A 22,768-nucleotide genomic window follows, 5' to 3' on the forward strand; every position below is an offset into this window, starting at 1 on the left:
GGAACTGGAGGCAGTGTTTGGCCAAAATCTGGGGGCTGGATTGTACCATTTCTGCCAATGTGGAGAGGCTGAGGAATCTATGAGGTGGGAGGAGTGCCTTTGTCTGCATGGAGCCAAGGTTGGCTCCTATGAATTTTAGTCTTTGTACCCAGTGTTAATGTTGATTTTGTGTGTTGATTTGCAAGCCCAGATTTTGGAACAGCTTCAGTGTAGTCTGGGTAACACCCTAAGCTTCAGCAAAGGAACATGCTCTGAAAAGGCAGTCATCCAGGTTGGGATAAATCATGACATCCTGAGGGCATAAATGGGCTGCCACTACCGAGAGGATCTTGGAGAATACCCTGGGGCTGAAAGGGAGGACTCTGTATTGGTAGTGGTCTTGGCCCAGTATGAACCATAGGTACCGTCCGTGACCCTGTACGATGGAAATGCGGAAGTATGCATCTTGTAGGTTGAGGGCCGAGAACCAATCTCCTTTCTCTAAGGCTGGAATAATTGTTGATAGAGTGACCACCTTGAACTTTTGCGCCTTGCTATATCTATTGAGCACTCTGAAGTCCAGTCTGGGTCTCCAACCTCCATTTTTCTTTAGTATTAGGAAGTAGCGAGAGTAGAAGTCTTTGCCTCTTACATGTATGGGCACAGGCTCTATGGCTCCTACACAGAGTAGATGGTTTATCTCCTGACATAGCAGACTCTTGTGAGAACAGTCCCTGAAGAGGGATGAGGAAGGGTGTTTGGGAGAGGGAAAGGAGGAGAAATGGATGGCGTATCCATCTTGGATGATGGATTTGTTGGAGGTTACTGATTCCAGGTGCTGTGGAACCAGATAAGATGGTCTCCGAAGCTATGGGTGGGTTTTCCAGCCTGAGATGACAAGTAGAATATTCTACAGGTACCTCAACCAACCTGGCAAAACTGCCTCTTTGAGGTTGAATGCTTGGAGGAAGTTCGTTCTCAATGGCTTTCATCTGGGTAACCTAGGCTTCTTCCTTTGTGGCTTGTAAGATCTCTGAGATGAGAACTGGGATGAATATTGAGGGTATTGTGAGGAGTGGGGCCTGAACTGTGGCTGATGGCTGTACTTTCTCTTGTATGCCAGAATATAGATCCTAGTTGCCCTAGAATCCTTCAGCATGTGAAGGGATGTGTCAGTCTTCTTGGCAAATAACTCTGTCCCTTCAAAAGGAAGGTCCCCAACTGTAGTTTGGACCTCTTTAGGGAAGCTGGAAAATGAAGTCATAAAGCCCGTCTCATCACAGTGGCCATAGATATTGGACGTGCTGCCATGTCGGCTGTGTCCAAGAGTGTACTGGAGGGACATTTTAGCCACCAGTTGGCCCTCATTGACTATGACCTTGAATTGGTCCATGTGAAAGTCAGGAAGTTACTCAATAAAGGAACCAAGTTTCATGTAATTTTGGAAGTCATATTTTGCCAACAATGTAGCTCGCTACATGGAACTGGAGGGTGGCTGATAAATATGCCTTCCTGCCAAACATTTCCAATCCCAGTCATAAGGGGTGGTTTTGAACTGGTGCTGGCAGCCCCTAGAGTTAACTGTGTCCACAGTGATGGAACTGGGAGGTGGGTGGAAAAGAGAAATTCTGTGTCCTTTGCTGGCATGTAATACTTTTTGTCTCCCTGCTTGCATGTTGGCAGGACAGACTCCCATATGACTTTTGCTGAGTCCAGGAGTGCCTCATTAATACGGAGGGCCACTCTGGGGGAGGTGGAAGAATGTAAAATGTCCACTAATCTGTGGTGAGACTCGGTCAACGCCGGTATTTGCAAGGCCTCTGCCACCCTCTGTGCCAAGTCCTGGAATAATTTGAAATAATCAGCCATCGATGGAGTATGGAGCATCACCATCTCATCTGGCGATGCCAATGAGAAGTGGGCTTGAGGACTGACTTCTTTCTTCACCTTAGCCTCTACCTCCTCCCCTGCCTATCCAGGGGGTTCAGAAGTTCTCAAAAGCCATGGCAGAAGGAGGGTGTCTCCCTGTTTGCTGATATGCCACACTAGAGGCAAGGGAGGCTTGCGGTCTCTGAGCCTGCTAAGGGTCCTAGTATGGCCACTGTGATGGATAGCAGTCTGCTGGTTGGTACCATGGTTGACCAAACCAATGAGAATGTGGATCAGGTGGACAATACACCTGATGTCCATAGTGAAATTGAGTCCCATATGGCGGGTGAGTAGAGTGGCCAAAACCCACGTCCTCTCACTCACTTTCTGACTCCGACGATGAGAAAGGCGGTGCTCAGCAGGAAGACATCAATGAGTCCAGGGCTCTGGGTGAACTGGGTACTGGGGCACTGGTATTGAAGATAGTTGTCGGTACTGAGTGGCTTGCACCAATGGGGTTGGAGATGCAGACTAGCAGTGAGGTCGGTCAGTGCCAGGTGCACTGAGGTCGGTACCGGTGCCAACGTCTGTACTGACAGAGCCTTCCCTGGGGTGGATCTTCTATGTTTTTCGTGCCCCCATGTTACCAGTGCTTCTTTGCTCATGCCCATTGGGTCTTTGAGCAGTCCAACTTGCTCCATCAGCTTGGTACTGAGTGTGTCCTGGGTACCTGATTTAGATGTCTTTGGTGCCGCTGGTATCGATACTGACAGAACTGGAAATCGCTTTTGGCACGATAGAAGCTCGCTATGGGAACTCACAGACTTTTTCTTAGAGGCCTTCTGTGAATGGCTCATCTCTTTGGGCTCACTTCCCTTCGAAGTAGAGGGTCGCAGTGAGTTCTGATTGGGACTCCAGGGGTTGAAGGGCTGACTCCATGAGTAGGAGTTTGAGTCTTAGCTCTCAGTCTTTCCTGGATCTGGGCTTCAGTTGCTGACACAAGCCACACTTTTGTGAAATGTGCTTCTTTCCCAGACAGTGAACGCACTGTGAGTGTCTGTTAATCACTGGGATAGATTCCTTGAAAGCGAGGCACTTTTTGAATCCTAGGGAGCTGGTCATACCCTTACCCAGGGGGGTCCACCCTACCAGGTTGGTGGAAGACAAGCCTTTTCTTCTTTACTCTCTTTTTTTCTTTTAGGCTCAGCCAAATAAAATACAAATGAAGTAACAAAGAAAAAAGTTCACAAATGGACAGCGAGAACACCATCTCTAATCAAGGGTGGTTGAGAAGAAACTGAGGAGGATTCGGCTCACACATACTCGGGCTGAACGGACACTCCTACCAAAGTTCTCTGATCAGCAGTGGAGGGATGCAAACACACTTACAGTGGAGCACGAATAGGAACACAACCCAAAGAAGAACAAGGATGATATCATGGATAGGGGTCTACTATAGACCTTCTAACAAGGAAGAAGAAGGGGATGACGCATTTTTAAAACAATTAACAAAATCATCCAAAACACAGGACTTGGTGTGATGAGGGACTTCAGCTAGCCAGACATCTGCTGGGAAAATAATACAGCAGGGCACAGATTATCCAACAAATTTTTGGAATGAACTGGAAGTAACTTTTTATTAGAGAAGGTGGAGAAAGCAACTAGGGAAGAGACTATTCTAGATTTGATTTTGATAAATAGGAAGGAAGTGGTTGATAATTTGAAAGTGGAAGGCAGCCTGGGTGAAAGTGATCATGAAATTATGAGTTCATGATTCTAAGGAATGGTAGGAGGGAAAACAGCAAAATAAATACAATGGACTTCAAGAAGACAGACTTCAGCAAACTCAGAGAATTGGTATGTGAGATCCCCGGGAAGTAAGTCTAAAGGAAAGAAATGTTTAGGAGAATTGGCAGTTTTTTAGAGACTTCATTAAGGGCATAAGAGCAAGCTATCCCAATGCATAGGAAAGACAGGAAAAATGGTAAGAGACCACTGTGGCTTAACCAGGAGATCTTCAATGACTTGAAAATCAAAAAGTGGAAACTATGTCAAATTATGAAGGCTGAATATAAAAAACAACATAAGCATGTAGAAAAAATTTAGAAAGGCCAAGGCACAACATGAGATTGAACGAGGTAGGGACAAAAAGAACAAGAAAAACTTTTACAAATACATGAAAAACAAGAGGAAGACCAATAACAGGGTAGGCCCATTACTCGATGAGAAGGAAAAGACAATAATAGAAAAGGCAGCAATGGCCAAAGTGTTAAATGCCTTTTTGGTTTGGTTTTCACCAAAAATGTTAGTAGTGATTGGATACCTAATCTAGGAAACATCAATGTAAATGGGGTAGGATCTGAGGCTCAAATAGGAAAAGAAAGAATTACTTAGACAAGTTAAATGTCTTCAAGTTGGCAGGGCCTAATGAAATATATCCCAGAATTCTTAAGGAACAGTCTGAAGAGATCTCAGAGCCATTAACGATTACCTTTGAGAATTCATGGAGGACAGGAGAAATCCCAGAGGACTGGAAATAGGCAAATATAATACTTATCTATAAAAAGGGGAATAAGGACAACCGAGGGAGTTATAGAGCGATCAGCTTAACTTCAGTATCCAGAAAGATAATGGAGCAAATAATCAAGCAATCAATCTATTAGCACCTAGAACAGTGGTTCCCAACATTTTTGGTTCAAGGGCCACAAATTTAATTTTTATAACCCTGAAGGGCCATCGGTCTCTGCCAGCAGCCTCCCTTACCCCCTCCCCCTGCAGCCAGTGGGAAGGAGTTCAGCAAGGAGGATCTCCCATCCCCTGGCTGCAGCAGGGAACCCTGTGCTCCACCTAGGTCCTTAGGCAGTGGCTCCCTTCTACAGCCAGGAGGACAGGAGATCAGTACTCTCCTCCCTTCACTCCAGCAGGGACCCAGTGCTTAGGGACCCAGGCAGAGCACTTTGCTCTCTGCTGGAGCCGGGAAAGGGGAGTGTTGATTTCCCCTCCCTCTGGCTCCAGCAGGGACCCAGTACCTAGGGTCTCAGGCAGAGCGCTTTGCCATACTCCCTGTTACAGTCAAGGAGAGGGGAGTACTGATCTCTCCTCCCCTTCGCTGCAGCAAGGAGCCTGCACTGTCTTTCAGCCCCACGGCAGCACACTCACCTGGATCCTTAGGCAGTGGCTCCCTTTCACAGCGAAGGAGACGGGAGTTCAGTGATCCCCTCCCTCTGCCTCCAGCAGAGACCCCAGTGCCTAGGGATCCTGGCACAGCGCTTTGCCATGCTCCCTGCTACAGCCAGGGGGAGGGGAGTGCTGATCTCCCCTCCCCTTGGCTCTGCACCATCTTTCAGCCCTGCGGCAATGTGATCCACCTGGGTTGTCAGGCAGGAGCAGCTCCCTTCTGCAGCCAGTGGGAGGAGAGCGGGGGCCATTTTGAAAGCCTCTGTGGGCCACTTTTGGCCCTTGGGCCAAGGGTTGGGAACCACTGACCTAGAAGAAAAGAAGGTGAGAAGTAAGAATCAACATGGATTTGTCAAACATAAATCATGTCAAATCAACTTAATATCCTTCTTTGACAGGATAAAAAGCCTTGTGGATGGTGGGGGGAGGGAGGGCAAAAGTTGTGATATATCTTGACTTTAATAATGCTTTTGATACTGTCTAACATGACTTCTCATAAAAGAATTAGAGAAATATAGTCTAGATGAACCTACTATAAGATGGGTGCACAAATGTTTGGAAAATCATATTCAGAGAGTAGCTATCAATGATTCACAATCAAGCTGGAAGGACATACTGAGTGGGGTCCCGTAGGAATCTGTCCTGGGTCTGGTTCTATTCAAAACTTCATAAATGATTTGGATAATGGTATAGGGAGTACACTTATAAGCTTTGTGGATGGTACCACGCTGGGGGTAGTTGCAAGCACTTTGGAGGACAGGATTAGTATTCAAAATGATCTTGACAAACTGGACAAATAGTCTGAAATACATGGGATGAAATTCAGTAAGGACAAAAGCAAAGCACTACACTTAGGAAGAAATAATCAATTGCATAAATACAAAATGTGAAATGACTGCCTAGGAAGGGGTACTGCAGGAAAGGCTCTGCAGGTTATAATGGATCACATACTAAATATACTAAATATGAGCCTACAATATACTATGGTATGAATCTGAAAAGGATGTATACATATGAACTGCTCCCTGAAAAATGTCTTTGTAATTTTATAAGATGTAATTTAATTGTTTTTGTATAAATAAAGGTAAATTATAGCTCTGTGGACATATGCTAGACAATACTACATCAGTGTTAAAAATGTGTATAGATCCTATAATAGTTAATGAAGAAAGGCCCAGATATTTACTTCTGATAATCTCCAGGATTTCTTTGGATCACTCCTTTTCAAAGAGCAACATCTCCAACAAACACTGTTTTGAAACCATTATAATTTCAGACAGGTTGATGTTTTCTCACTTGCAGTCATCAGTCCTAGAAATGAAGGTTACTCAATTGCCTGGAAACAAATCCATGAAATCTCTTCTGGGTACAGTACTCTCCTGCTTTTCATCCATTTTAAGATATCTCAGACATGCATATTACAAATGTTATTGGGACTTCAGACATCAAGTAAATATAAAATTGAAACCAAAAGTATCTTTTGATTTGTGAATTGTTAACAGAAAAATTAATTATGGTTCATAATTTCTGCCTAGTGTTAACTCTTCAAATATAACAAAGAAAACAAGAATGATTTTAGTGATAAGAAATGGTTCTGATTCATACTTGGGAGTTTTTACAAAATCTTTGGAAACACAATCAAGCCTAGCTCCTTTTGAAGGTAAAGATGCAACATAAAATGCAGGAATTTAACTGAATTATCATATATTTTAACCTATGGTTTACTAAGTTAGTTAGAAAATAAAGCATTCACTGAAACCTAGTAATAAATTAGATATTAGATGAGGAGACTAATAGATGAGGAGATCCACAGTAGAATGAAATGACTGTACACAAGTATTCATTTCCTACTTTCTTTGGTCTGTCAGGCATAGAAATTCAGAAAATAACACGACTGCAGTCTATAGTAGATGAATATTTCACTCATTCATATTAAAAGTAAATAGCTTGTCACATTTTTAAAGTCGTTTCCTAGTTACAGTTTGTAAGCTTTTCAAGACAGTGACAGTCTCTTTGTGTGTTTTGTCAATGCCTATCCCAATAGGATCCTAATCCTGCTTGAAGTAAACATTTTTTTGAAGTTCTGTGGTTCAAAAATATACAGTCATTTTGAGTGGTTGACAGTCTGTTGAATCCTGGCTGTTAAATCCATTTGAAAACAATCAACTTCTCTGCATAGTAAGTCATTTTCCATTTACTCCAAGAACAGGTTTGACTTGATTCAGGAAGGCTTGGTTGCTGTCATGGGAGAAATTCTGCTTCTAGAGGGAACAAGTGAAACATTCTTCTATTTGGGATTCAGCCAGTTTCACAGACTGAAATTCTGGAAGTACTAGGGGAGCTTTAATCTACGAGCTGAGAGCTGAACTCTTTCCTCATTGCTTGTAAAAAGCAAGTGCGGACATATTAGGGTTTTTTGGCAGTTAAGGTTAATACCCTGTGGAAGACGGTGCCAACATTTTTCAAATGAGTAAATACTAGGCCTACACTCAAGAAGCCATTTCTTGATACTGGAAATTCTCTTCAACTGTTGCCTTGTCTTTAAATATCTTTTTGGAGACAAGAGTATTGAGAAGGATGCGAAAAGGGCAACTGTCATCTAGAATCCTTAGATTTTCATTCACACTATTCATTCTGGTTTAAGACCTACACTAATATTTTTATGTGACAAACTCCTGGCAATGCACCATGAATAGGTATTCATGAAGATTCTTTTAAATCTTTCAGTAGCTTCTTATAGTGTTAACTATGAGGGTTTTTTTTTTAAACTTTCCAGCAGATTCTGTGTCTGGAGGGGATGTTACGATGCAAGAAGTGTTATTCCTATTTGAGATGTGGCAAGGGATTTTAAATAGTTGCTCCTCTGACCTAAGAATGTCTTGTGTGGGGCCACTGGAAAGCTCTGTTTTGTTACCTGATTGAATCAAACTGTATGTGATTTTCTTGTGGTAAGACAGTGAGATGATTATGGTTGTGGGCCATCAGTTTCCAAATAAAATGTGCATCATCGAGCCCAGATGGTGCTATGTTTGTCTTTGACCTGTTTTGGACTACAAATAGTTGGGATTCCAGAAGATTCCCAAACTGCAAACTTCTTGGGCAAAGGGTGGCGCATCTTCTCCAGAATGCCCCAGCCATCTCAATTTTATCCAAGGCTTAAGGTCCTTTGCCATAGTCTCCAGTTTTCAGGCTCAACCTGGGGTCTCACGAGCAGCTGTGATGTCCCTCAGGAGGGAGGGTAATTGGTAATTTGGTTGCAGCCTTAAACCCAATTGCAGAGTGTTCTGAAGACCCAATAGGCAAGGCCCTGCTGGTGCAGCTTTGCTAAGTGGATCGGGGGGAAGAAGGTCCCCTGGAATTACTAGTATCCCATTCTTCTCACAGGTGGGAAACTACACCTAGTCTGTTAATTTGGGTAATATTGGGGCCCATGAGAGATGGATTGTTTCTAATCCCACTGAGAGAACTTTGGGTGGGATAGAGTCCCATTTTACAATAACCCCATTATACAGATCTGATGTGGCTTTTGGTGTCACTGTTCTATGGTCCATACTGAATCCGCCTACTCGGCACCCTCCTCTGTAACTGAGGTACCTCTCGGGAATCTCTTAGGATATCTCTTCACTTACGGTGGCAAATTTGGCACCGCCAGATCGATTCTCTGGGATTGATTGAGCGGAAGTGGAGACCCACTCAATTGATACGGAAGTCGATTCAATAAATTCACCCCCAGAAAAAGAGTAACACTGCATTGATGGGATGGCATTCCCTGTTGGCCAGCATAATGGGGCCGCTGCACTAATTAGAATTTAGGAAGTTGATGAGAGATATGCAAGCTACGTAGAGTAATTTGTGTATCTCTCGTTGACTGCCGCTGAATTTTGCAGTAAGTGTAGACCAGGCCTTAATGTAGAGCACCCATAGGGCCACTATTCAAAGAAGGAGAGATTACTTACCTTGTACAGTAACTGGAGTTCTTCAAGATGTGTCCCCCTATTGGTTCTCCATTACCCACCCTCCTTCCCCTCTGCCTTGGAGTCTTTTTACTGGATTTTTGTGGCTGAAAAGAAACTGGAGTGGTAGGAGGTCAGTCCCCCCTTTCTGCTGTCCATATACCCTCAACACCAGATAATGAGGATATCTAGGGCACAGGCATGGACCTACAGACACTGCTGATGATAAACTTCAGTCAAGAGTGCACAGGTATGCGCACTTCCTGAATTTGAGCACTCATAGGGACACACATCTCTAAGAACTCCAGTTACTATACAGGGGGTAAGTAACCTCTCCTTCACCAGTTTTAGCTTTCAAATGGCCTTCAAGTGTAGCCCTGGTAGAACACATTTTAGTAATGTCTTCTAGACATCACAAAGATCTTTGCTTCAGGACTGGTCTGGGAAAGCCTCCAGAGATCTGGCTGCACTTATCCCCAGAGAACTCTCCACCTTCTGCCTTGCTCAGGGGTTGCTAGGAACTTCCCCAGGCCAGTGCTAGTTACAGCTCCCTGCACGGCTGGTTTCAGAGCAGTATGAGGAGGGATAGGGTTACTGGGCTCTCAGAGCTTGGCCCCCTTCATGCTTCTCCACTTACTCTTCTTAGCTGGGTTCTCTGTGATTGTCTCTCATTCCCTTTACAGCATGTCTCGGATTCCCCTGGCCACTCCCTACGGGCCCATTCTGTTTCTAGTGCTGTTGTTCACCCCCCTCCATGGGGTCCTGCCCAGCTGGGCCTGTCACTCCTTCACAGTGAATTTTCTGCTTTTTGTACTGACGGTTGCCTGGCTTGCTGGTTTTCACATGTGTCAGTGTGTCTTTAGGCAGCTCCCCTCTGGCCTCTCGCACTGCTCTTCTCCTCCTGACTTCTGACCACAACTCCTCACCCTGGGCTGATGCTGCTCTCTCTATCTTTCTCCCAGCAAACACAGTGGCTGGCATTTGAGCTGGGGCTCCCTGATGGCTTGGCTGCCTGGTCAATCAGACTGACCTGTGGTACTGGTAATTTCCCACTGGCCTGGTCAGGAGCTCTTTGAGTGTCCAGAGGCCCTGTTAGTTCCAGAGTTCTGATTCCTCCTTGGCGCCTCTCCTCTCTTCTGGCATGAGGAGAGAACCAAACAAACAAACCCACAAAGTTTTAGTAAGGGGCCAACTGTCCCCTTACACCTGGAAACAGGCACGAGAGCATAATGCTGGAAGAATATATGCCTTGAATACCAGGTAGCTGCCCTGCAGATGTCTGAGATAGATATGGTATTCAGGAGGACTACTGAAATAGATTGAGTGGAGTGGAATGCACAATAACCCTTGGAGCGGAGGAACAAACTTGTTAGGAAGCTTCAGGGGTTAAGATGCATCCTGCAACCAATTTGGACAATCTTTGGGTGGAGATCAGATGTCTCTTCATTTGTTCTGCAATCAAGATGAAAAACCTAGGAGAAACCCTAAAGGGCTTAATCTTGTCAAGGTAAAAGGTGAGAGCTCTTTTTACATCCATATGCATTCACATCCACATCCATATGCATTCTCTTGAAGAATGAGGTTTGGAGTAAAACACTAGGAATAGCTAATTAATTAACACCTAATTAATGTGGAGCTCTGAAGAAACTTCAGGAAGAAGCTAGGATGTGGATGTAGCGTCACTTTATCACGATAGAACACAGCATATGGTGGGTTAGCCATCAAGGCTCCAAGGTCCCTTTCTGGTCAAGGTGATGGCTATAAGTGAGAATTTGGTGGACTAATGAAGGAAGGAACAGTTTCCCCATAGGTTCAAATGGGAGTTTTCTCTGTGCAGTAAGGACTAAATTGAGGTCCCATGGTGGAATTGGCTCCTTGATAAGAGGGACGAAGTCGAACAGTCCTTTAATAAACCACATAGTGGACAGGTGAATGAAAAACTGTTACAGCAGCAAGGTGAACTTTAATGGAGCTCAGTGATCAGCCTGTGGTTTTTAAATTCAGCTGGTAATTGACAATGTGTGTCAGACAGATCTTGGGAGGAGATGTAGATTGGTGGAAGCCTGGAAGCGCTTCCATTTCTGCAGGTACGTTTTCCTTGTTGTGGGTTTCCTACTATTAGGCAGTATTGTTTGTACCTCTGGGAGCAGTCTTTTTCTATACCGCAGAGCCAACTAGTAGCCATGCCTTGAGGTGAAGTACTGAGAAGTTGGGGCATGTGATGGATACTGACTCCTGGGTGAGAAAATTTTCTGTCAGGGGAAGGCAGAGAAGCCATTGCTGATACATACGAACCAGCTCTGGGAACCACATATTTCAGCCACAACAATGGTATGAGGATGGCTAGTAATTTCTCCTGTTTCAATTTGTTTAGGACCTTGAGCAGTAAGGGCATTTAGGGGATAACTGTGAGGCCAAGGAATGACTAGGGCACCTGCTGTCGAGTTGCAGCTGTGTCCTTCTTTCAAGCAGAATCATCTGCACTTTGCACTGGATGGTGTTGCAAAAATATCTAAGTGTTCAGCTCCCACTCAGGGTTGATGGAAAAATGCCAACTGAGGGAGTCTGACACTGTATTTTGTAGTCCTGGTATATAAACCACTGAGCTCTGTATGTGGCGTGTTATGCACCAGTTCCATAGTTTTATGGATTTTGTGCATAAGGACTGGGATCTTACTCCTCCTTGCTGATTGATATAATACATTATTACTCTGTTATCCAGCATTATTCTGATCATGTAGCTTCTGATGTGTGGTAGGAAGTGCTGGCAAGTGTAACAAACCACTCTGAGTGCTAATATGTTGATCGCCTTGAAGGATCCATTTGCCCTCAGCTATGAAGCTCTGAAAGTCTGCACCCCAGCCTACCAGGGAGGAGTGTGTAGTGAAGTTTTGTGGGAAGAAGCTGCAAGAACAGAACTCCTATGCACACCTTTTGTGGATCCTTCAACCAGTTTAGAGAATCGAGGATCTCTGAGGTATGGACACCAACTTGGATAGAATATGCTTGCTAGGGATATAGAGTGTGTAGTCTTGCTAAGTGTGTCGGAAACGTACAGGCTGTCATATGGTCCAGGATTTGCAGGCAATTAGTCCTGTGGATTGTGGGCTCTGTTGTATTGTTGAAGCAAAGCTGGACATTGTGGTAAAGCTGTCCGTGGGCAAGTATGGGAAGGTGGTGGAAGAATCCAGTGGCCCCAATGAAGTATTGAATGAGTATGAGGGTAGAGTTTTCCACATTGAGAGGGTGGCCCAGTGAGTGGAACGGAGATAGGGCCTTCCTGATTGCTTTCTGTGCCTTGACAAAATGAGCAACCTTTTAGGAGCCAATTGTCCAGGTAAGGAAAGATGATTATTCCCATTGGCAAAAATGGGCAGTGATGACCAAGATGACTTTGAACCTCCTGAGGACTGCCAAGAAATTTGGCACATGACTAATGCTGTAGCTGTATGGCAGCATTGAGTGAGATCTGGAGAGATACCTTGGCAATTGTTTGGCCTTCTGCTATGAGGACTTGAAATTATTCTTTTTGATCCTGTGACGTGTTCAATAAAAGATGAAAACTGAATAATTTGTAAACTCATATTTTGCTATCAGGGCTTGGTAACTGTTTACTCTGAACTGCAAAGAATCTGAGGAGAAGCTCTTGCAGCCCAGAATGTCCAGTTTCAAGCTCCTTGTCTGATGACATACAGTGGGACCAATGTTGCCTGGTTTCATTCATTAAAGGCTTTGATGACCAGGTAGTTGGGTGTAAGGTGGAAGAGAAAAATACTGTGAGCCTCTGGATGGGATACAACTATTTTTTTTGTCAGCCTGTTAACATGCAGGCAGTATGGTAGCTGAAATTTGTCTGGGCTGGGGTCAGCAGAGCATTGTTGATGGGCAAGGCGATTTTTCCCGGAGATTTATGAAGGATGTCCCATAGGGAATGTTGTGGTTCCTGATCTTCTCCAACAGAATTTGTAGGGTTTCAACTATTTAAAGTCTTGAAAGGCCATGAAGTCATCAGCGTAAGATAGTGGGGAGGCATGACAGCCCCATCTGGTGAGAAGGAAGATTTGTGGGTATGTTGGTGTTTCTTTCTCAGCTGGTTCTTGCTCCTCTGTAAGATCCTCCTGTGAAGCAGGACCCCAGGGTGGTGTTTGTGCTCCTGGCATGCCCTCTTACAAGATGGGACCCTGGAGAGCTGGTCACTATAATGGGTCCACAGATTCCCCCACTATGGGGGACAGGGGGATAAAGCAAGCGGGGAGGACCTCAAGGTTGACTTTTTCAGGGCTGCAGTGTGTATCTCCTCTGGGAGTTTCTTCCTCAGGGTATACGTAAAGGGAGGGAGGCTGGACTGGGAAGGTGGAGGAATCTTAAATAGACATCTCAGAATTGGATGAGGTGTCATCTTCTGTGTCCATCGGAGGTTCCAGTGGTCAGGTTGGTACTGGAATCCCAAGAGGGTCCAGTAACTGCATTGATACCAGAGCTCGATACTTGATTAGCTTGAGACGATATTAGAAGATGTGGTGTTGGCACCAGCCACCTGGTCTCTCAGTATCTTCAAAGAGTGTGTGTAGGGCTGGTGACTGTGTCAATACCGGAGGATGAGTCACCATTGATGGTAGGAATGGAAGGTAAGTAGGCTCTGGGAAGTGATTTTGTATAGACGAAGAGTGTTTCTCAATAACCTTCAGCAACAAAGATTCAGGCTCTTCCAGTATTTGAAGGTCTTCATGGAATAGGAACTTGGATGGTACCAGGGATTCTGGATAGGGGCCCTTGGGAGACAGTATGTTGGATGGTACTGTAGATGGTACTGGAGTGCGGTCAGTGTGCTCTTCTCAGATGGATACAGAAGATGGTACTGATGTTGATTTCAGCTTGGCTCTAGTCTTCTGTTTTGAAGGCACTGAGTCCTGTGTTAACACTGGTGCTGCTCTAGATTGTTTATTTCATGGGTTCTCAGTATGTGGTGTGGTCTTCTCTTCTGGTGCTGTGATCTCAGTACCGGAGGAGATGAGAGCTCAGGGGTACCCATATTCATAGAATCAGAGTTGGAAGGGACCTCAGGAGGTCATCTAGTCCAGCCCCCTGCTCAAAGCAGGACTAACCTCAGCTAAATAATCCCAGCGAGGGTTTTGTCAAACCACAGCTTAAAAACCTCTAAAGATGGAGATTCCACCACCTCCCTAGGTAACCCATTCCAGTGCTTCACCACCCTCCTAGTGAAAAACATTTTCCTAATGTCCAACCTAGACCTCCCCCCCTGCAACTTGAGACCATTGCTCCTAGTTCTGTCATCTGCCACCACTGAGAACAGCCTAGCTCCATCCTCCCTGGAACCGCCTTTCAGGTAGTTAAAGGCTGCTACCCACCCTCCCTCCCCTCTTTCTGTAATCAATGAGTGGATCTGATCTAAGTGTAAAAGCAGAACTACTTATTAATTGTCCATAACTTAGTATTTCCTACATTAATAAGCATGGTCTCAGCTAAAACTCTTTAATCCATATGGATCCTTTCACCTTCATAATATTTGTTTTAATTTCTTCACCGAACCTAATTCTGTTATCATCAGACAGAAGTTGGACAAATTACACTAAAACAGGAGGGACTATAACCACATGAGTACTTTGTTCCCTAAGATCTTCCCTTTCTAATAGCCACTAATTTAATACCTCAGCTCTCATTTTCCACATTCATTTGCCCTAAAATGCATCAAAATTTCCCAAAGAAAAAACACTACAATTAAAACACCTTCAAAATCCACTAACCATTCACATCCTCATAAAATATCAGTATTACTGCCTCTTTGCAAACAAGCAAACATCCCCCACCTCCTGTCCCTAACAATTCATCACCCACATGAATTAGACTACACAAAGTAGAAGTTTCAGTTCATGATTCTTTGTCACCCCCTTCATCCACTGACAGCCATCTCTCTTGGTCAGAAGCAGTGCTTTTTATGGCTAACCTGCCACAGTAATGACCGGGGGAAGTAGAGGGATTCAATTTGTTGATGTTGCTATTGGCTGGCTCCCCTCTTGAGAATTTTACATTAGTGGTGTGAGCTAACAGTTCTCAGATTTAAAATGTCAGTTCATTGCAGAGCCCTCTTGGTGAACGACTCAGTAATTATTAAAAACTGCATCTGGGTTCTAAAGTATATAATCTGGATTGCATACTCCTATGGATATTTTTCTACTGTATAAGACCCACAAACTCCTGAAATTCACAGGCTAAACCAACCTAATGAAAGATAAATAAAATAAAATAAATCTGCCTGCCATTTCCAGAAAGCTAAGAAAGTATCTACATATAATAATGTCTATGTATGGAGAGATGGAGGACAGAGAGAGGAATTTCTGAGTGTGATCAGCAGAACCCCAAATGATATACTTAATGCCTATTATGGAAATTAAACTGTAATGAGACAAAGACTACATCTAGGAACAGCTGATGCAGAATGCCTAATAAGATGTATTGCACTTACCAAAAAAGCATAATTTCCTCCCCAAAAATTGATTAGCCTCTGACTGTAGAGCATTAAAAGGCCAGCAGAATTCCTACGGGCCAGCAGCAATGGAGGCTGCATTCATTCCTTAGTCACTCCTTCACAAAATGTTTTTGAATATTTTGAGGTTATTTTAAAAATAAACAATTTCTTTTCATATTTTGATTATGATAAATGATTTTGTAACTTATTTTATTAAATACATTTTACTATTTGATTGACCTATAATTGATAAGGAAATGATCAACAATAGGCAAATGCAGTACTGAATTCAATTAATAGAAGGATGTCATACAATCAATTTTAAATTTACTTTTGGAAAAAAGAGCAAAAACAACTAAGGCTGCTATACACATTTGAATAAAAATCATATGTGCCGCTTTAAAGATAAAGTTTTCAAGTGCCACTTAACTATAAGATGAATACATTATACTGCTTTATGAATAATAGCCATTTAACTAATATTTTAAAAAGCTAGTTTTTAACCCATTTGTCAAATACAAATTAAGGCCTTGATCCTGCAAATTGCTATATGCAGGCAAGCCCTTGTACTCATGTACAGCCCCAAACAAGTAAATAAATAAATAAAATAAAAAACAAACCAAAGCCCCACACTCCTGGATTTATACCGCTTATGACTGACCTATGATTCACAGGCAGAGAGTGGGGAGCATGCTGACCCACGGCTCACAGGAGTGGGGGAGGAGTAGGGAGCAGACTGACTAGTGTACACGCTCACTCCCTGCCATGGCAGCCTGACACTGATCCCCAACAAGATAATGGAGTGGCTGATATGAGACTCAGTTAATAATGACCTAAAGGAGGGTAACAATTAGTGCAAATCAACAGGAGTTTATGGAAGATAGAGCCTGTCAAACTAACTTGATATCTTTATTCTTTATGAGATTACCAGTTTGGTTGCTAAGGGTAATAGTGTGGATGTAATAGATTTCTGCAGGCATTTGATTTGATATTGCATGGCATTTTGATTAAAAAATTTGAATAAAATAAAATTAACATGGCACACATAAAATGGATTAAACACTGGCTAATTGGTAGTCTCAAAATGTAATTTAAATGGGTAATCATCATTGAGCATGTGTGTTTCCACTGGTGTCCCGCAGAGATCAGTTCTTAGCCTTATGCTATTTAACATTTTTTCAATTACCTGGAAGAAAACAAAATCATTACAAAAACTGGGGGAGTAGTCAATTATGAAGAGGACAAGTCAATGATACAGAGCGATCTGGATCACTTGGTAAATTGGGCAAAGCAAACAATACGTGCTTTAATGCAGCTAATGTAAATGTCTGCATCTGGGAACAAAGAATGTAGGCCATATGTACAGGATAGGGGACTCTATCTTGGGAAGCAGTTACTTTGAAAAAGATTTGGGGATTGTGGTGGATAATCAGTTGAACATGAGTTCCCAGTGTGATGCTGTGACCAAAAGAGCTAATGTGATCCTGGGATGCATAAAAAGGGGAATTTTGAGCAGGAATTGAGAGGTTATTTTAACTCTCTATTTGGCACTAGTGTGACCACTGCTGTGGTCCATAATTCAAGAAGGAAGTTGATAAAATGGAGAGGGTTCAGAGAAGAGCCACAAGAATGATTAAAAGATTAGAAAACCTGCCATATAGTGGATAGACTAAAATAACTCAATCTATTTAACTTAAAGAGAAGTTAACAAAACAGAGGGGAGAGACACAGAGGCCAGCTCTTTACCCTGACACCAAGAGTGGTAATGTATCTATTCTTTCAACATTCTGTACAGTGCTGTACTAATCTCTGATTGATGATCTTTGATTAAATAATTCCATTTGAGCCAGTTATTTGATGGTCTTGAATTGTTATTAAATTCAAACAACACCAACCTGACCCTGCTGATTCAGCCCTATCTATCTATTCCTGTTTGATACTCTCTCAGGGCATGTCTAAATTGCTGTGGCAGCAGGCATCGATGCAAAGCGGCATTGATTGAGAGGATCTGTGTTGACCTGCTTAGTCAATGGGAGAGTGCTTTCTGGTCGACTCAATTAGTCCAGTTTCCCAAAAGGTGGAAGGCACTGTTGATGGGAGGGTGTCTCCCATTGATGCAGCACCTTGAAGATGCTGTGGTACATCAATGTAAGTATGTCGACCGGAGATACACAAGCTACATTACATAGCTTGCGTATCTCCTGTCAACCGCTGCTGCCACTGTAGACTAGCCTTCAGGGTGCCCAGAACCAGGAGTCACAGTGTTACCCTTCTGCCTCAGCCAAAGAGAATTTTGATGGAACTTAAACTGTATGTCAGCTCCCTGCCACACTAGTCTATTCACCTCCCTAGCACACGCCTCAAGAGTCTGCCAGTCTTAACCTTGCCTTGCAGGTAACATTCAGTGCAGTTCCCAGCTCTCCTGGAAGAACGTTCCTCTTCAGCCTCCAACCCCATCACTGACCCAGTCTAAAATGCCTGTTACTCATAACAGCATAATGTATTGAGCTTAAATAATCAAGTGTAACTTTAGCCTGCAACTTTTATGTATAAAGTCTCTTGGGCCTTTTGAGCATACACAGAGCCTGAAGAAGAGCTCTGTATAAACTCAAAACATTGTCTCTCTCACCAGCAGAAGATAGTCTAATGATAGATATTATCTCACCCATGCCCCTTTGTGTCTCTATTTCTATAATTGTCATTTGTTATCTAATTAGTCTTTCAAGGTAAATATGTATCAAAATAACTGCCAATTCCTTGTGTATTGAAGAAACTTGGAACCTCCATAAAACTCAATTTATCTGGAACCCTCAACACTTTTTTTGTTTACATTAGCAAAGATGGCTAGGAACACAATAGCAGCAGAAATACCCTGGTGAAAAGATCCTTAGATATCACTTGCAGAAATCACCTTTTTCTTTCAATTCCTTGTTCCTGGGAAGTTTGATGATCTTCATTCATTTCACTGTTTGCAAACTTCACTTTTTTTGTTTCTTATTAACTGCTGATGCTTAAAAACGAAACTCAAGACTGTATAGATTGATTTGAAGTCAATAACTGCTCCTAAGCACATACTAATTCTTCTTACTCTAGCTTTTGTAACTGCATTAAAAGTATGTTTTATAAATGAAACACACTTTGAAAATCATAGCACTCATAACTAGTTCTGACTTACTGCTGTACTTTACGTAAATGTTGTTACTAATCTATCTGGCACAGGGTGTTTAAGCCACATGCAGTGGTTATGGTTTTGTCCTAATTTTGAGGGTTCAAGAAAGGTCTCATATTCTTGAATTGTTTAATTCTTTATGGGGAGATTGTGACAGGGACACTTGCCTTTTGTGAATGTCTCCTGTAAGCTGGGTGTGATGCTGCAAGCTCTCCTGCCCCAGGCACCCCCTGTAGGTTGTTGACCTTATTAAGTTCTGTGTTCAGTGGCTCAGCCCTCCAGGCAAGTCACGCAGTCTAAAAAGGATGAGCAAAGAGTTTGACACGCTGTCTTCCATCAAAAGGGTCTTCACCTCTGTATCTGGGCCCCTTAAAGTCCTGCCCTTCACTTGGGCTTCCTAACAGAGCCTTGTCCTTCTCAGGGCTTAGACCACTTCACTCATAGGACAGTGGGGGAACCTGGACCTGCCCCCTACTCCGAGTCCCAGACCAGGGATCCTGCATACAGCAACCATGTAACTGGTTCCTTCAGTTTTCTGCTACTATTCCCTGGGCCTTTTTCAATGTGGCCGCTTTCCCTCCACCTTGACCTCAGGGCAGAAGGTCTCAAATCCTCTTCCTCTTTTGCCGAATATAAGTACCACCAGAACCTTCCTTCCAGGTAACCAGCAACAAGCTCCCCTCCTTGCGCCTCTTGTCCCAACGAGGAACTGACATACTCAGGCCCTGCAGATCCTTCTCGCTGACTATGTCTATGTTGCTTCTCTAAGCAGGGCTGGAGGACTTACCTTCACTCTCCTTTCCTGAAGCAGGGTGTGGTAGGACTAGCGGGGCCTCCAACAGGAGGCCATGAAGGCCTGGTACCCCCCATCACAGAGATATATTAATGAGACACCAACTATCCATGTTTATTCCTAGGTTTTACTATTTTTCAGCATGCCCATGATTCCTACCAGTGATTTGAACACAGATGGACTAAACAGTTAAGTTTACACTGATACAGCAAACTTCCAGACCTCCAGCAAAAACCTTTAGATAGGCTGATTATAACAGAAAACTTTAAACAATGCTGCCAAAAATCTGACTCTCTTAACCATCTCTAACACAGTAAAATCTCTTTGTAGGAACCTGCATTTAGGCTAAGTTTCTACACCCAGTTTAGTGCCAACCCTTCTACAAGTTTATCTAGTTTAACAAACAAGGAGTCATTTTAAATTAATTTTGAAAGAATTTCTGCCTCTTAGAGAACAGATGATAATGTCTGAATGATCATGTCTGCATGATCTCCTGCAATGCCCCTTCATTTTAAGCATTCTGCAGAAAATCTCACCTCAGATACTTATTTCAGTAAAATAATTGTTTTGATTAATTGATATCTTTATCAACTTTGCTATCACTCTTTTAGGAATATTATTGTGCAATGTGTGCTTCAAACATAAATCATACAATATTCATAAACAACTTTTTGCACTAATATAACTTATGGGCTACTTTAGAAATTATAGGATCCTTACACAGCAGCAAAAATGTAGATTCTATATTTAGTTCTAGATATGGTTTTTATCTGCATGTTTTTCTGCCTTTTCAATCACCTTACATCATTTAGTGTTTTTTTTAAATAATGGCAGGTTCCAGTTATTCAGCATTCATAAATTTCTCCCAAAATCATTTTTTTCCCCTGAGATCAATTTTCTTTTCCTGAAATTCCAAGTTTCCAGAAATCAAATTTTTAAAATTTTGGATATGTTCTAGAAACTATTTGCACAATCAAGGGATTGCCTTGATTAATTTGCCAAAAATCTTAAATTAATCCCTCTAAGTGAAGAAAAAGAAATCCGAGCAGATAAAAAAATATTCATTCTACGTAATTCTTAGTTTATCTGGGATAATAAGAAGTCGCATCCATCCCATTGCATAAAAAAATGACACTGGAGGATAGGACTTCATAACCTCTGATGCCAGAACATATCTGCTGTAGTTAAAGACAGAAAACCATTGGTGATGGGAATCCTTTTAAAAAAAGAGAACAAACATAATTAGTGCTGAGAGATTGCTAATGAGATAGACATAATTTATTTGATGGAGAAAACTTATGAAAATCCTTTTACACATATGAAAAAATGCACTTGTCCTTCATTACAGAAGGAAGGAAAAGTGTTACACTTAGATTCACAGTATAATAAGAAATGGGATGAACAATTTGAAGCACTAACTAACGATGGGATTTAATTGAAATTTAAGAGAGACCATACACCCAGTGGTGTAGATCTGGTGTGGACACAAAATTTTGTATCTGCATCTGATCCGCAATCTGCAAAAATGATCTGTGGATATAAAGTGGATATCCATAGATTTGCAGGGCTTTAGATATAAAGTTGGGATCTGCCCATCTGCGATCTGCAAAAATGGTCTGTATTTATCAGTGTCCATCTGCAGATATAAAGCAGATATAAAGCAGATTTGCAGGGCTCTACAGATCTGTGCTACAGACATTCTTCTACATTTTCAAAAGTGCTTGACATTGGTATAATTCCGCTGTAACTGAAATCAATGCTATCAACTTCCATGAGGGCAGAGCTATCCCAACACTCAGCACTTTTGAAATTCCCACCTGTAGTTTTTTTAAAAAAAGGAGCCAGAAGAATCTATGAGATTCAAAGTCACCTTTCTTAAATCATCCACTTTAAATTAATTAAAACTGAAATGAATTAATAGATTTATTTGAACATTCTATTTTACTCACATTACGTACTGTAATTTTGTGAAAGATTATAGTATATTCTTCATACAAAATGAAAAGATTGAATTCCCTCTGACTGAAAATCTGAACCCAGCCTTACCTTTGCAATTCATATGTATCCAGCACATATTTGGTACAACAGGACATACAAGCTAGACTAATTTTAATTTAAGAATCATCCTAACTTGACTGACTCCTGTTTATTAAGAAATAAGCATATTCCTGGCAGAAAATGCTCTAAAGGATGAAGGATAAGGAGTTTATTTAACTTAGGATATTTTTATTACCCGTTAACATGAAGCACTACCAAGTTATTACTCTATTTTGCAGGTATTTTTAATTAAACATTAATATTTTAAATGGAAGAAAAAATTACATAAAAACAGAAGGTCTGTTAAACAGCTGAAAGAGAAACAGTTAAAGGAAAGTGAAACCTCTTTGGCTTTCTCATGCTCTTAGAAGTTATTAACTCCATAATATTAGCATGTAAATAATTTTTACATTAAAAAACAGATACGATTTATTATGTACTGAGCAATTTGTGCTGATAAAAATGGAGCTCCTTTTTATGATGGTGACCACAAAACGCTGTGCTTTACTAAATGTACAACTAGGTGCACTTATTTTCTATTTAGTACATATAATGAAATGGATATTTGTAGGAATCTAAAATTTTAAAAATAAATTCACTAGATTGCAAATGGAACATTTTGTAACACATCAACCAATTTCCCAGAACATCTTTTTCCATTACAGCATCGCATTATACTGAATAGACATAGTCCAAAAAACTTAGCTTCACATTCTGATTTGAACAATTAAATGGTTATGGAAAAGGCCAGGAACCCTCCAGTGCATAGTGGACAAAAGAATTTTTAAGCTGAGTCAGAAATATACATCTAAGCAACGCAGATTTAGGGCAATTAAATACCTCTATATTTGTGTGTGATTATGAGTGATGATTTAGACAAATATGTTCTATTTTAGATAATGGAAGTTGATTTTTTTAAAACTAGATGCAAGAGAGTTTAAATTTTCATTGTTTAAGTGCTCCATAGCAACTGATGCTTATCTCTCATGATATATTTAGAAATGCATTGGCAGATTCATAAGCATAAAACATTCCCAGATGTAGTTGGCAAAAGTTGGAACATCTGTAGCTGACATTCTGGAGCTACAGTACATATAGCATAGTCAACAAGTTAAATAATTTACTTTATCTGTTGGTTAAAATAACATTTTGACAACCTTTCACATAATTTTGCTGAATGTTTTATGTTTGTTTCACACATTGTGAATGCTAATGCTTTATAAGTGTCATGTGTTCAACACATTTTAACACTTACAGCTGTTTAGTGTATTTCAAATTGCATTTAATCACAGAAACAAATGTCT

At 41.8% G+C, this 22,768-nt stretch overlaps 1 protein-coding gene across 1 annotated transcript in view; it reads right to left on the reverse strand.

Annotated features, from left to right (window-relative positions):
• Positions 1-22,768, reverse strand: part of PKP4 (plakophilin 4) — a 244,646-nt gene that overhangs the window by 49,486 nt on the left and 172,392 nt on the right.

Source organism: Emydura macquarii, unplaced genomic scaffold (genome assembly GCF_026122565.2).
Source record: "Emydura macquarii macquarii isolate MOO-44397 ecotype Brisbane River unplaced genomic scaffold, CSIRO-AGI_Emac_v2 contig_1253, whole genome shotgun sequence".
In the NCBI taxonomy this organism is placed as follows: domain Eukaryota; kingdom Metazoa; phylum Chordata; order Testudines; family Chelidae; genus Emydura; species Emydura macquarii.